Raw genomic sequence first — 14,857 nt, forward strand, 5'->3', positions numbered from 1 at the left:
CGTTACAGGCTTTGCAGGCCAAATGGTCTGTTACAACTACGCACCTCAGCTATTGTAAACAGAAAGCAGCCACAGACAATACATAAATAATTTGAGGTGACTATGTCCCAGTAAAACTTTATTTACAAAAAGAGGCATTTTGCTGTGAACCTAAACTGCTCTAAAAAAATAAAGTATGTTAAAAAGAAACAAAGGCAGAAGAAACAGCATCACGTTTTTGTTCTTCCTGCCGAAGATGTGTAACCTGAATCTAATCATCAGGCAACTCAATTAAGGGACGTACTATGAAATAATTGGCCAGTAATCTTCAAAACTGTCAAGTTCATGAAAGTCAAAGAAAGTCTGAGGAATTGTTCTAAACTGAAGGTGACCAAAGAGAAGTGACAACTAAATGCAACACGTGATTTTAACCCAGTGCAGAATCTTGGATAGGGTCTGAGGATTCTATGGTAGAAATGTGTTAATGTTCATTTCCCAATGGTGATGGTTATATTATGGTTTGTAGGAGATTGTCCTTGTTTGTTGGAAATAAATGCAAAGGTGTTCAGGTGAGATTGAGTATCGCTATCAGCAGCTTACTCTCAAATGGCTCAGGGAAAAAATGTTTTTGTATTGAACTTGCAACTTTTCTATAAATTTGAGACTGTTTCAACATTTTAAAATATATATATATCATTAAAAGTAAATAAAATAGATTTGTTCCAGAAAAAAAAAAAAAAAACAGGCAGTCTAGTTTGACAACCTCCTACATACTTTGATGCTGTTTTGGATGTTCTTGGTGTTACTGTTTCCATACAAATTTTAAAATCAGTTTATCAACTTCCACAAGAAACCCTGCTTGGATTTTTATTGGAATTGCATTGACTCTATAGATAAATTTGGGGAGGACTGACATTTTTGCAGTAATGAGAGTTCCAGTGCGTAAACATGACCTAAAGCAGTACTTAGGTCTTCTTTAAATTTTCTTAGCAATGTTTTGTAGTTTTCTATGTAAAGTTCTTTGTGGTTGCCATCCTCTAAAATGCCCACCAGAGATTTCTGCCTCTTGGTATTCACACACACCCGTTTGTATATGGTTCTCTTTCACGTTGAATAAGGCTGACCAAATGACAGTGCGTGACTTCCAAGACTAGATCATAAAAGACACTGCAGCTTCAGCCTTGCTGTCTTGGGATCATCCATCTGGAGGAAGCCAGCTATCATGTTATGAGGACATTCAAGCAGCCCAGTGAAGAGGCCCAGCTGGTGAGGAACTCTGAGGCCTCCCGCCACCAGCCTCGTGAGTGAGCCCTTTTGGGAGCAGAGCCTCCAGCGCTAAGCCTTCAGATAACTGCAGCCTGCCAGCATCCTGACTGCAGCCTCATGAGAGTCCCTGAGCTAGCACCACCTAGCTAAGCTAAGCAGCTCAAACTCTAAGATAATGAAGGTTTCTTATTTTAAGCCACTAAGTTTTAGAGTAATTTTTATGGAGCAATAGATAACTAGTATAGATATGTACATTGTTTTTTAATTTTTAAATTCTATGTAATTATTTTTTTGTTTCCACCATTTTTGTGGTGAAATACACTAACATAACATTTACCATCTTGACCATTTTTAAGTGTACAGTTTAGTGGTATTAAATACGTTCACATTGTTGTGCAACCATCACCACGAACCGTCCATCCTCGTAACTCTTTTCATCTTGCAAAACTGAAAGTGTGTATTCCTTAAACAATAACTCTCCATTCTCCCCTCCCCCTAGCCCCTGGTAACCACCATTCTACCTTCTGTCTTTATGATTTTGATTGTTCTAAGTATCTCATATAAGTGGAATCATACAGTATTTGTCTTTTTGTGACTAGCTTATTTCACTTAGCCCAGTGTCCTCAAGATTCATCCATGTTGTAACAGACTGCAGAATTTCCTTGCTTTTCATGTTGAATATTATTCCATTGTATGTATACACCACATTTTGCTTATCCGTTCATCCACTGATGAACACTTGGGTTCCTTCCATGCTTTAGCTACTATGAACAATGCTGCTATGAACATGGGTGTACAGATACCTCTTTGAGACCCTGCTTTCTTTTTTTCTTTTTTTTTGGCAGAGATGGCAGGGAGTAAGACCCTGCTTTCAATTCTTTTGGGTATATATACCCACAAGTAGAATTGCTGGATCATATGCTAATTCTATTTTAAATTTTTTTAGGAACCACCATACAGTTTTCCATAGTAGCTGTACCATGTTACATTCCCAAGAAGAGTGCTGCACAGGGTTTCAATCTCTCCACATCCTCACCAACACTTATTTTCTGTTTTTGGTTTTTGGTTTTGGGGGAGGGGGGATTGTAGTAGCAGCTGTCCTAATAGGTACGAAGTTATTCAGTTATTCTTGAGCCCAAGTGGATGATGTTCCCATTCACTGACATGAGGAGCATAGGAGAAAGAACAGGTTATTTTAATCATTTTGAGTTGGGGTTCTCTGTGAATATCCAAGTGGATATGAGCTGCAGCGGTTGGAAGCAGATGGGCTCTATTCACATCTCTACTCAGCTGGTTAATATTCAAGATGCATAATGCCTTGCTCAGTCTTGAGTCTTGTTTTTTTTAATCTATCTGATGCCTGCCTTATGGAATCATTTTGATAAATACCATAAAATATTAGAATATAGTAGGCATTCATCCACAAATTTTAGCATCTTTTCCTTTAAAAAATATTCAGGAATAGCTATTAGTTTATATTCAGAAATATAACTGAGTATTCCTATTAGCTTATGAGCAGATTTTTTCTAGTAGGAAATCTACATAGCCTCTGCCCTTATGGGACTTACCTGTGAATTCTGGAAATATCCTTCATAATGACCTATGACTCAGCTATAAAGATGATTTTTTATAACTATGCTAGAGGTAGAGTACAGCTAGTTGTCTGTCTAATCAAGATTCCTTCAGTTTCTGTGGCAATCTCAGATATGTTGTGTCCTTGAACTAAAACTTGTGGTATATGGTACATTGGAAATAGTGTAGGTTTGGGGGTTCATAGACCTATATTTGAATTCTTGCTCAGCCATTTATTAGCTGTGTGACCTTATACATGTTACATAACTTTTAGGGACTCATTTACATGGTCTTCTACAAAAATCTGAAAAGATGAAAATTCCTACTTACTTTCCATTGTTTTTGTTGGAGACCAAAAGATAACTTTTTCCATATCTAGCATAACACCTTGGACATTTTAAGCCCTTAAATAAGTGTTTGTTTCACTTCTGTGTCACCAGCTTATCAGCTGGTATGACACTTCTATAAAGCATGACATTTTTTCCAGGAAGTCAAACTTGTACTTCCCCGTCAGCACACCTTTATGGAAGCTGTGGTCAGATCCCTGTGGGTTTGGGGAGCATCTGTCATCGCATAAGCCTCTGAAGTTATATGTAAAATTTTGGAAGCTTGTAGATTTTAAAGGGGTCCAAGACTCCTGGTTCAGTCGTCATTTTACAGATCTGAAAACCATGGTCGTCAGAGGTTAGTAAGTGTCAGAAAAACTAAAGTCTTTTGAGGCTAGTATGCGGCAAAATCTAGGTGCATTGACTCGTTTTCCAGTCTTTCTGCTGTAAGTTATCAGGGGCTTTGATTATGTTTTACAAACACTATGGAAATGGAAATAGAGAAAAAAGTTAATATACACAATTTGTTTTGCTAATAAGTTTCCCATCAACTTTGAAAATGGTTTGTTTTTTGGTTTGGGGGTTTTTTTTGTTTGTTTTGGGGGGGTTTTTGTTTTTGGTCTCTTTTCACAGTTAACTCATTCATTCAACAAATATTTAAGGACTTAACTATGTGTCAGGTACTAAGTTAATGGAGATGTAACAGTAAACAAAGAAAAATTCCCTGTCCTCATGGATATTATATTCTACAGAGGGGAGTCCTAATGGATATGAGGGAGTGAGCCATGTGTTTATCTTCTAGTAGAAGGAATGGCAAGATAATTTAGGACCTTATCGACCATTGTGAGAATTTTATTCCGAGTAACATGGGGAGTATTCTCAGGAGTGGATATATTTTGAGGGTAGAGCCTACAAATTTGCCAGCAGATCAGACATGGCCTGTGAAAGAGGAGTCGAATGATTCCAGTGGTTTTGGTCTGAGCAACTCAAAGAATGGGTTGCCATTTACTGATAAAGAGAAAAAAAAAAAAACCCCAAAAGTGATCAAGGTATCTTGGAAGTCAAAAAAAAAATTTTATTTTAAGAAAGAGGGAGTGATCATCTGGGTCAACTGCTGCTGCTAAGTGAAGTATAATGAAGATTGAGAATTGATGGTTGAATTTAGTGATTTGAAGATCATTGGTGACCAAGCCTGATAAGAGCAGGCTTAGGAGAGGAAAGAAGCAGAATTCGATACAGTGAGCTCAAGAAATGGAAGCAGGGTTGAGAATTTTTGTTTTGTTTTTTTAAGATAGGAGAATAACATGTTTGCATCCAGTAGAGACGGACAAATTGATGCATGGAACGGTGGGGGATTTCTGGAACAGTATCTGTTGAGTCAGCTAGAGGGAATGGGATATCCTGCACAAGCTTACTAGGGTCTTGATCAGTTTCCTTTATAGCAGGGGTTGGCAAGCCACAGTTCTGGAGCCAAATTCAGTCTACTGCCTGTTTTTGAAATAAAGTTTTATTGGAACACAGCCACGCCCAATTATTTAGATAGTGTCTATGGCTGCTTTCAAACTACAGCAGCAGGGTTGAGTAGTTGCTCCAGAGAAGCCTAGAATATTTACTATCTGGCTCTTTACAGGAGTTTGCTGACCCTAGCTTTACAATAGCTGAAAGAGAAGATGGGATGAAATATGAGTGGGAGAGGGGAAGAAGTAGAAGGCACATCTAAGGAACTGAACATTTTGCAAAGGTACTCAAATATCTTTTCTGATTTGGGTCAGACCAAGAAGGAAATCAGAATCTTGAATTTGAGCAAAATGAGTTATAGCCTAGGTGCTTTTTCTCTAAGGTAGGTTCTTAAAAGGGCTCCAGTCTCCAAAGCTGTAAGCTGTATATAGTCAGCTATTGCTGCATTACAAATGACTGCAACCTTAAAACAACAAACATTTATTATCTCACAGTTTCTGTGGGACAGGAATCAGAAGTAGCTTAGCTGTATGGTTCTGACTCAGAGTCTGTCCTGAGGCTGTAATCAAGGTGTCAGCCAGGACTGCGGGCACCTGAGGCTTGTCTAGGGTCTAGAGGGTCAGCTTCCTATCCTGCTCACATGGTTGTTGGTAGGCGGCTTCAGTTCCTTGCCACGTGGGCTTCTCACAGAGGACTGCTAATAGGACGGCATGGTTTCCCATGTAGACAGTAATGAGAGGCTGTCCAGGATTCAGTTCTCAGTCTTTTATTACCTTTTCTAGGAAGGGACAGGCCTTCATTTCTGCTGATTACGTTGATCACACAGATCAAGGCTGGTACGATACAGGAAGACAACACGGAGGTGTGACTATGGGGGGAGGGGGCTGTTGGGACTCAGCCTGGAGGCTGACTACCGCAGACCCACTTGAGTGTCCACAGAATCCTGTGCATTATGCTGTGTACTTCCAACTTCGCTGTGTGTGACCAATGTCTTCACGATTGCCCACAGCAGTTTTCAGCAGTTTGATTCTATTAAAGCCCATCCACACTGTTTTAAATATTTTTTCTTTTTTACTAAGCTTTTCATTTCTGATTACAAGAGTAATCTTCATAGTAAAATACTATGAATAGAGATAAATGAAAAGCCCTGGAAATTAATTTTTCGTGTTCCCCTGTTTAGATTACTCTTTTTCAATTATTTTGCTATCTAATGTTTTTCCTGTTTGTACTAATACATATCTGTTTAAAAAGCTCATACATAAATACTGTGTGTAAGCTACTTTGCATATTTTGTGAACATTTTTCAGTGTCATTCAGTACTCAGTGTCACTTTTTAATGATTGCTTTGTAATTCCATAATATGGTTAGTCATAATTTAATCCTTCATTTTTTATTATTATGGATGTGACAGTAAATATCCTTGTCATTAATCTCTATGACAACCATGGTTATGTTAACCATTTTTTAAAACAAATATCGGTTTTTACTAATAATTCACAAAAAACCCCCCAGCAAAAGCAATAACTGTAGGTATAGCTTTGTAGTTTTTATATTAGTTTTTAACTAGAACCATGGTGGGGCTTCTGTACTGAGGGTCCATGGACTTTATCGGGTTCTCAAAGTGGACTGGGATATTTACGTCCTTGGTTAATTTGTGAAAATAGTTCAGTCACTATAAACATAGCTTACATAAATAAACCTACTGGGCTGGGTATAAGAACAGAGCACGTCTAGTACATATATAACCTTTTAATACATATATACGGTAAGAAGCAAGAAGTTTTGTAGAGATTTGCAACTTGCTATAGTGATTTTAGTAAATGACCTTATTATCAGAAGATTAAATTCCTTTGTAGTCAAATGTTATATAACATTGACATGGTCGTATTAATTTATTAAGAAAATTGCATGAAGTATCAGCTCAGCTCAGCAGAATTATCTCTGACAACTCCATTTTATTTTTTTCAGGGTTTCTTTTTCAACATTAGTCTCGTAAAAGTTAACTTAGCCTCTGAGACCAGTGTTCAATTTGTCCATAATGCATAATACATTGTAATTCCAGGTAATACAACAAAGCGTTATCAGATATGGGAGCAGTCTGCCTGTCTCCTTTGCTGTCTCTCCTTTCCCTGCCCATCCCCTCAGTCAACAGTTCTTAACTGGGGTTCCTATTCTTCCTCCAGGAATGCCTCAGAATTTTATCAATACTGATTACCTGTTCTCCAAAGTCATTTTCAAGAGTTTAATTTCTTTTTCAAATGTGTATGTATATACTAGTTATCTGCTAGATCCTGGGCTAAATGGTGGGATTACAGAATTGGGGGAGGGGGGAAGCTCTTCGCTACTGAAAAGCTCCCAATAATTAATGTGATGAGAAGCACTGGAAGTTTTGTCCAGAATGCTCTGGAACCAACGAGGAATCGCCCACCCAGGCCTGGATAGCAGTCGGAAGGCTGGGAATGCTACACAGAAGAGGTTCTGTTTAGGGACTTCCCTGGCGGTCCAGTGGTTAAGACTCTGCGCTTCCAATGCAGGGGACGCGGGTTTGATCCCTGGTCAGTGGAACATGCAGAGTGGCGCGGCCCCCCAAAAGAAGAAACAAAGAAAGGTTCTGTTTAGGTAGCAGGCTTTCCTTACACATTTACATCACCCTATGAAGCAAAAATGTTTTAACTGAAGATGTTTTTATTGAGATGTATGGATCAGGAACTTCTTTCACCATTGATTTAATATGATATCAAATATGATGAAATCGGTCATCCTAGAAATAGCTAAAATATGTATTTATAGATTAAGAAGGAATTTAAATTTAATCAGCTCAGTCTCCACCACCTCCCTTTCTTTCTCTGTTTGAATTCTTTCATGGGAGCTTACAGACACTTCATTTCATTTTTGAGATCCTGCCAGTGAGCCAAAATCGTCTTTCTTTCTCTTTTCCTCGGTAATTTTAGTTTTAAATTCTAAAAATTTTCTCCCCATCTGTGGCTTACCTTCCATTTTCTTTTTGACAGGGAAATTTTTTAAAAACTATTAACTTAATCCATTTGATGTATTTCAAAAGGCTCAATACTTTTCTTCATTTATCGGTGGAAGAAGTTCGAAATTAACTTTAAAAAAATCATCAAATGGCAAACAGATTTCCTTGAAAGTCACATAGAGAATGCATCCTAGAAAACAGGCTAGTCAAGTTGCACCAATTTTCATGAGTTTCATCAAATATTGGACCTACTCGAGGGTGGGGAGAAGAGGCAATTTTCAAAAAGGACAGTGTTACATGCAACGTTTCCTATACTTCTTCCTAAGGGCACCAGGTGGAGAACATGTTTTCTAAACTAGAAACGTCTAGGACGTGGAATATGGAATCTTTCTGTCCTCCCCTTAAAGGCTGTCCAATTGTTTAAAAAAAAAAAAAAGACTAAAAACAAACCCCATACTCCTCCCTCCCCCCAAAAACAAGAAAAGGGAAAAAAAACCCACTACTCTCCAGAGCAGAACCAGCTTCAGCAATCCAAATTAGTCTGTTACAGTCATCACAAGCATGCCTTGCTTTTAAACACACAAGAAAAAAAATTTAAACAACAGAACAAAACTAGTACTGATCCAAATTACCCAGACAGAAAAAACCCAGAAAAACTAGTACTTGATGTAGTTCAATTTAGTACCAGTTCTTCTGGATTTTACTTCTGGTATTATATCTAAGAAAATTGTCTAACTCAAGATCACATGCCTAACTCTATGCTTTCTTCTTGAAGTTTTGTAGTTTTAGGTTTTAAATATAGGAATGGTCCATTTTGACTTAATTTTTGTATATGGTGGAAGATATGGATCTAAGTTCATTTTTTTGGCATATGGATATCTAGTTGTCCCAGTATCATTGTTGACAGATTGTTCTTTCTTTTCTGCATTGCCTTTTGCACCTTTGTCAACAGGTGTCAAAAACTAAATTCACATGTCCATCAGCAGGTGAATGGATAAACAGGGTGTAGTGTATCCATACAATGGAATGGAATACTGTGCAACAATGCAAGAAATGAGCTATTGATACAGCAGCAACAGGGATGCACCTCAAAATTATGCTGAGAAAGAAGCCAGATAGAGTACATATTACATAATTGTAGAAACTCTAGAAAATGCTAACTTATTTATAGTTACAGAAAGCAGATTGATGTATTGGCGGGGGAGTGGAAGAGAGGGGATTATAATGGGGCAAACGTTTGAATACGTGAGGTTTATTATGTTATACCTCAAAGCTGTTACAAATAAAATTCTAAAAAGTATATAGACTAACACAGTAGTTAGATAAACTTTTGATAGCCAGAGTTTTTCTTTTCCCATTCCTTAATCTTTTCTTCATGCTGTAATTGCAGTTTATTATTCCTATTTGAAAAAAGATGTGTGGGTCTGAACATAGCATCCATAAAATGTTGTGATGACTGTAAACTCATTTCCACTATACCTTTTATTTCTATATTCAAGTCATTAATATGTCATGCCAGTCCCTATAGACTCTATTAACCTTCCTTGGTACCACGTTGTTCAGCTACCTACAAATCCACTTTACCTGTTATCATTTAATCCAAACTTCCCCAAATTGTCTACACATATTTCGTTAGTAGAACTTGAAAAATGCATCAGGATTGAGGTATATAAGGTTTAAGGGACAAGCGTAGTAAAGGGGCAGATAACATAGGTAGACAATATTAAGGAATTTAAATTTTAACCCAAGAGCAATATGGAGTCTGACGAATTTTAAGTAAGCCATGTCAAACTGATTTTACTTTTTATTGTGATAGGTGGTGCTTATATAAAAGGCAGGCAGTGTTAATAATAAGGGGATTTGTGTCAGTCCCTTTGGTATTTTAGTTCGTATGTATATAGCTTTTGGGGGGGCATGGCAAGATCAAAACCTCTATTCTGATATCTTAAATTTGTTCTCATGCTTTGTACATTATAGTTGCATTTTGTCAACCAAAATATAACTAGCAATTCAGAGTTCAGAACTACTTGAATTTTCTTGCTTCTATTTCTTGGCTTTATGAGAATGACAACTATATTTAGGCCTAAGAATTTAGTCTGCTGGAATTAAACAAATACAGGCCTCATCTGTTCATGCTGGCTGTTTCTCAATATGAAATCTTATAAAATAGCATGTAAGAGCTTTAATTTTTTTTTTTTCCTTTCAAACCTTTAGAGTTAAGGTTCACTAATTTGGTTAGTTATAACCATAACTGTATAACCTCTGTGAGGCCACTACTGATTCTTGATGACAGCAAGAACCCAAAAAGGAAAAAAGGTGATTTATGAATGCTTTGTTGTTACAGAGAGTCTGTTGTAACAGGTCTCTTTGTCTTCATTCAGCACCTGTCACTGCGTAACCAAGACCATGTTTTTGAACACCTGGCGTAACATAAAACTACTAGATCACATTGAAGCCAGTTCCTCAGGAGGTTAGTTAAACTGACTCCATTCGTTGAACGGCCCTCCAGTATGGTGGGTTGGTGGGTGTGGAGACTGACAAGTGGGTACCATTTACTAAGGAGAGCAGACATGCTCAGCCCATCCCTTGAACTGAACCCCGGATCTGGGGATAGAGCAAAACAGTGAGAGCGGGTAAGGGGTATTTGCTTCAAAAGTCATTTGCGAGTACACAGTGATTTCACATCTGGTCTAACTACACTGGCACAGATACGTAGGATCTGCTGGATCATACCATCCTGGGTCAGTTCCAGTTTTAACTCTACCACAAATTTCTGTTGAATTTCTGGCAAATGACTTAACTCTTCTCAAGCCCTTGTTTCCTCATCTGAAAAATAAGAGGTCTGGGTTATTATTAAGACTTCTTCTGCGGTTCTTCAGTTGCATTATATTTACCTGACTTTAAAAAATATCTTGCAGTAAAACTTTTAGGTAAAAATGAAAGTAACTTGTTAAAATCATATCACATGTAAAATTGGAAGAAATAGACTAGTATACCAAAGGATATTGTATTGGATGAGGTCTCCAGGAAAATCTCACTTTCTCTGGGGCCTGGACCCTCCAGACGTTCTCGCTTTGATCATGAAATTGTCCTCTCTACTAGCTGAAGCCTGTAACCTTAAATGATATTGAGATATTAACAACTGTGCTTCTAACCACTGGTTTGAATTTAGGTGCGCATGTTTAATGTTTTAATGTTAAACGTATGATCGGGTGTTTAGTGATACAGTTTGAAAAGACTGGAGGTTTCCTTGTGCATGGGGCTGCTGCCCAGCCTCCGATTCCTGACCATTCCTGACGAGCCATGACTGTACTCAAAAAACTCCTTAAAGAGAGAGCGCACTCCCTTTCTCTCCCCACCCCCGACCCCCAACACCTCCCCCCCTCAGAGGAATAGGACTTGCGTTCTAAGTCCGTTTTCCTGCAGTTAAAGACTTGTTGGAAATTACTGAGAAGGGTGGTCCCTTCCTTGACCACATAAATTGCTAAATGCGGAACTTGTTTTAAATTAACGTTCTCCAGTCTCTTCTCCTGCCACCATCAACCCATCTGTAACCCCCAGTGGTCTTGATCCCAAGCATAACAATAATTTGCCCTATGGCATCACCCCTGATTCAGCTCTCCTCTTTCTCAACTGCCTCTCTGTCCCCCTCACCTCCCCATACAGAGTCTAGGTTTATTTCTGCCCACCTGTTGCCTGGTGTTATCAGACTTTCAACAACAGGTATAAAGAACTTAGTGCCTGGTACAAAGTCATACAGCATTCAGTAAGTGTTCGCTGTTTTTAATCCTTGGCCACTTTCTGTTAGGTGAATCATATGAAATTGCTATTTTTGTATGTAAAAAAGGAAATCTCATGTTGGCAGTTTGATATGGTTCAACTTTATAGATATACATACAGAGTGATGATTCCTAACCAGGATGCAATTAGAATTATCTAGGCAGCTTTTTACAAAATACATAGACACTGTCCCCATCTTAGACCAGTGAATCGGAATTCCTGCTTAAAACCACCTGTGGAGAGAATCTTCCCTTCAGGTCATTTTTCTTTTACCGTAGAAGTTTTGTTTTGTTTTGTTTTTAATACAGACTTGTATGTTTTTCATATAGTCCGTTGTCTGGTCATGAACTGAAACTTTAGTTTTATGACTCTACAAATTAGTGTCATTTTTAACTTTAAGATATGATCAAATCTCAAATTAAGATTTATCAGTACTCAATCTTGGGAAGAAAAATCTAGGTGCTACAAGATGTTTTCATGATTTTCAGGGAATTCCAAAGTCTTTTTTTTCCTCTCCTAGTTTGTAACTTCACATTATCTTTCATATAACTTAAACTTAGAATTTTGTACTTTTCAAATACACTTTTGCCTTTTCATGAAGAAGAGAATGAACAGTAGTAAGCTGGCTACAGTTCAGTATTAACTTACCCTGACTCACATGACTCACAGTGCAGCTTACCTACATGATTCATAATTGTACTGTAGCCGAGAGAAAATGGGATCAGTTTCTTTGAACAGTAGCTATCTCCCTTTGCTGATGTTAACTTGTGTATTGTGCTTTTATTATTAACCAGTGTTTTGAAATCTCTGGGTAAGTAGGTGCTAGATAAGCCCAAAATTATGAGCAGAATTTTTCGCTTCATTCGCTGGCAGCCATAGACAAGAATATTAAAACCCAGAAAAGAGAATTCGGAGCTATTTTTCTTCCTCCCACTATCACCTTCTCTCTAATTTGCATTCCCTACACATGAAATGTGCTTGCTTTAGTGGCATATATACTTTTTTAAAATACGGAGAAGTTTAGTGTGGCTCCTGTACAAGAATGGCTCTCAAATCTGTGTGTGAAGCATTTCATTAGAAGCACGTATGTACACGAACAGTGGGCAGCCTCTGGTGTCTACCTTAGAAAAGTTTTTATCAGGAGGGAGTACTGAATTTTTCTGATGCCTTTTTCTTTTCTCTTTTGTTGATTATGTGGCTTTTCTCATTGGGCCTAATCATGTGATTATATTATTTTATGCCATTCTTAATATTAAGTTATTACTGTATTCCTGGGATAAAACACATTTAACTCTAATGAATTATTCTTTTATTAAGAAGTAAAATTCGGGTGTTTGTATTTTATGAAATTTCTGTGTTCATAATGCAATTATAATATGGCTTCTTTTGGTATGACTATTGCTCTTTCAGTACCACTGACTTTTTTTTTAACTTTTTATTTTATACTGGAGTATTGTTGATTAACAATGTTGTGTTAGTTTCGGGTGTACAGCAGAGTGATTCAGTTATACATATACATGTATCTGTTCTTTCTTCAAATTCTTTTCCCATTTAGGTTGTTATTACCCAAATAAAATGATTTGTGTAGCTTTTCTGTGCCACCCTTGAGAATTATCTTTTTATGTTTAAAAGAAATTGTGTCTGAAGCCATCTGTGCCCTAAGCCTTGTAAAAAAGCTCATTCTTAACCATTTTCTTCCATAGTGGTAGTGAAGTTTAGGTGGTAAACACTTAGGATCTGGATTTTTAAAAATCCTGGCTCCACATCAGCAGTGTGATTTGGGGCACCGTTTTTTTAATAAATTTATTTATTTATTTATTTTTGGCTGTGTTGGGTCTTCGTTTCTGTGCGAGGGCTTTCTCCAGTTGCGGCAAGCGGGGGCCACTCTTCATCGCGGTGCGCAGGCCTCTCACTATCGCGGCCTCTCTTGCTGTGGAGCACAGGCTCCAGACGCGCAGGCTCAGTAGTTGTGGCTCACGGGCTTAGTTGCTCCGCGGCATGTGGGGTCTTCCCAGACCAGGGCTCGAACCCATGTCCCCTGCATTGGCAGGCAGATTCCCAACCACTGCGCCACCAGGGAAGCCCTGGGGCACCTTTTAAAAAGCTCTGTGTGGCTCAATTTTTTCACCTGTAAAATGTGGATAATAGTTATAAAGAAGCCTTGAGAGTTTCATGAGATAATTAGTAGTTGAAAAAGTATCTCAATAAATGAAAATATTATTTATTTTCCTCCAATGTTGTTGTCCCATCTCCAGGTATTATGATTTTTTAAATCTCTTTTTTTCTCTTCTTTTCTGCTCTCCTCAGAATTTTTCTCCAGTTTCTTGAGCCATATGACTGGTTGAATGCTTTGTATAAGATAGTCCTAGAAGAAGATAAAAATTCAAAAATATTAACAGTGGATGATAGGACGACACAGGTGACTTTTCCCTTCTTCTCTGTACTCTCCACATTATATACGATGAGCACATGTTACTTTTAGGATCATGAAAAATTGTTGAGGGGGGAGGGAGCTCATGTCCCACGCATGCATGCATGTATGCTGCATGCGTGTACGGCGTGGTGATCAACACTAACCGTAAGATTAGGACTATTCAGCAGCATTCAGCATAGCCCTTGGAAGTGAACCCGTGGTAAACAGGTTTGCAATGGAGAACTTAATTGATAATATTCAAGTTGTCATTAAATGTAAGTTCAGATAATATATTCATTGTCAGAGGAGGTTTTTAATTTAAAATGATATTTTCTGTATATTTGCTATACCCTACTTAACAGTGAGCATCTTACAGTACATACCAAGAGGTTAACCTGGCTGGAGTGGTACGGGGTGCCATGCATAGCAAGTCAGAATTTCAAAGGTTACTAGTTTATATTTTCTTTCTTTCTGGTTTTTTAGCAGCTCCTTGTTATTCCTTTAAAAAGAATTGGCTGTTCAGCCACAATTCCACAAAGTAGAAACTCAGCAGGTCGTCTATGAAAGAGCTGTAGTAAAGCTTAATTGGTACAAAGGGAGATTTTCTTTGTTGCTGTGGAGTTAAACTTTAGCCTTAAATTCCTGGTTTGTTAAAATGGTTTCAGTGCTTAATTTGCAGGGCCATGACTGATCAATATGTTCCCTTATAAATTGAGTTTTAGCTAACCAGTCCCAATGCTGTAAGGAAAACGTTAAAGATAAATCATTTCAACCCTTCTCTATAGCAACGAACACTACTGGCTCTCCTTTCTCTTCTCTCCCACTTGTGCCTCACTCTTAACTCCTTTTTATGACAGATATTGCCTAGTCCTAGCTGCTTCCTTATTTGTGATTCTTTGCTCACCCGCATCGGTGGGGACAAAAAAAAGTTGCCTTGTCATTTCAGTAAACAAAGATTGCCATTCTGGTAGACAGTGACTGTTGCCCGCCATCAAGCTCTCAGCCACTGCGGCCACCCCGACGGTGCGCCCTGAGAGGAATTCAGGGTGGAGAAAAGCACGATACTGGCCCTAGATAGCTAAGGTG

At 38.1% G+C, this 14,857-nt stretch overlaps 1 protein-coding gene across 4 annotated transcripts in view; it reads left to right on the forward strand.

Moving 5' to 3' along the window:
• RALA (RAS like proto-oncogene A) overlaps positions 1-14,857 on the forward strand; it is a 71,782-nt gene that overhangs the window by 21,046 nt on the left and 35,879 nt on the right. Inside the window, exon 2 of one of the 4 annotated variants that reach the window (XM_036863397.1) lies at positions 9,960-10,048. The exons of 2 other annotated variants lie outside the window; for them this stretch is intronic. The gene's annotated coding sequence lies outside the window, so the exon portion shown is untranslated. Of the gene's footprint in view, positions 1-9,959; positions 10,049-13,758; positions 13,778-14,857 lie in introns of those variants that run through there. One more of the 4 variants, XM_036863398.1, reaches the window with a different exon arrangement.

This window comes from Balaenoptera musculus, chromosome 9 (genome assembly GCF_009873245.2).
Source record: "Balaenoptera musculus isolate JJ_BM4_2016_0621 chromosome 9, mBalMus1.pri.v3, whole genome shotgun sequence".
NCBI lineage: Eukaryota > Metazoa > Chordata > Mammalia > Artiodactyla > Balaenopteridae > Balaenoptera > Balaenoptera musculus.